The sequence below is a fragment of the Dendronephthya gigantea genome, unplaced genomic scaffold (assembly GCF_004324835.1).
Source record: "Dendronephthya gigantea isolate DGI-Jeju-01 unplaced genomic scaffold, DenGig_1.0 000186F, whole genome shotgun sequence".
Taxonomy (NCBI): domain Eukaryota; kingdom Metazoa; phylum Cnidaria; class Anthozoa; order Malacalcyonacea; family Nephtheidae; genus Dendronephthya; species Dendronephthya gigantea.
Genome location: NW_021163196.1, coordinates 331044 through 332215, shown reverse-complemented (window position 1 = coordinate 332215; position 1172 = coordinate 331044).

Here is a 1172-nt window from a genome sequence, read left to right as displayed (position 1 = left end):
ATCACCCATAACAATGTAATTGTTAGAGTTTGAATGCCTAAGCACTCTGTTGGGACCCACAAGTGTGTAAATGTTTGCCATAAGCATTTTTATGCATGCATATGATGCAGTAAAATTTGCTCGTACGCGAAAATGATATTTATTAACGTTATTTAAATGTGCATCTCAATCACCATGACCTTCGACATGTCCCCTTTCTGTAGCAACACAAAGCATTTAGCATTTTACTGAGTTGCATTAAATCCCCATGGGCTAAAATTCGTGCACGTGATTTCAATAGTTTTCGTTTTTTTTGGGACACCCTGTAGTGTCAAAATGAAGACTGGAAATGGCAAAAAGTTTAACAAATTCTTAAACCATAAGTTTTGAATACAAGACCAAATTGTCATTCTCAATTCTGATGATTTATTTAAACTGTAATCATTCAGGAAAATTATGAATTGCCCGCTCGTGTTGATAACGCATAATGATGGAGATTTGAAGCCCGCCACGCGTTGACCTCTTGTCCAATAGGAAACAAGAAAGCTTAATTTTGACACTATAGATGTGTAACAACAATACATGTCGGTGATCAATGAGAATCAGGCTTAAGTGAGCAAAATGCACAAGGTGAAATTTGGGAAGTTATTAATGTAATTTGTCTATAAATTAACGTAGTTACAGCAAAAAATGAATCATCCAAATTCATATCGCAGGGTGCATGTGTCAGTTATATAAGTTTTGTACAACATAATTTTTTATGTCTTCGAAGTAAAAGCTTGCGATGACTTTCAGAACTTTATATATGCTATATGTTTTCAATTAACACCTTATATGTTATAATTATGTTGTAACACCTTATATGTTATAATGTTATAATATACTGTTGTAATACAAAGGTTATAAAGGTTGGATAATCCAATAAAAATTTCAGTATCGTTTAAAAATGATATTATTTTTATTCATTCCTGTCACATGGTCAACAATGTATATACACTGGCGGTCAAAAAGAACTGCTCAAAACAAGTTAAAATGCTCTCAAATGAACGTAACTGTCCCTCTAACAATACATACGAGTAAATATAGACTAGATTACATGCTAAGCTGTATGAAATATTAATATTTTGTTGACCCTCTTTTGGCCTTATAATTGAATACGGCCTTACACCGGCGTAGCATACTTTTTGTTAAGG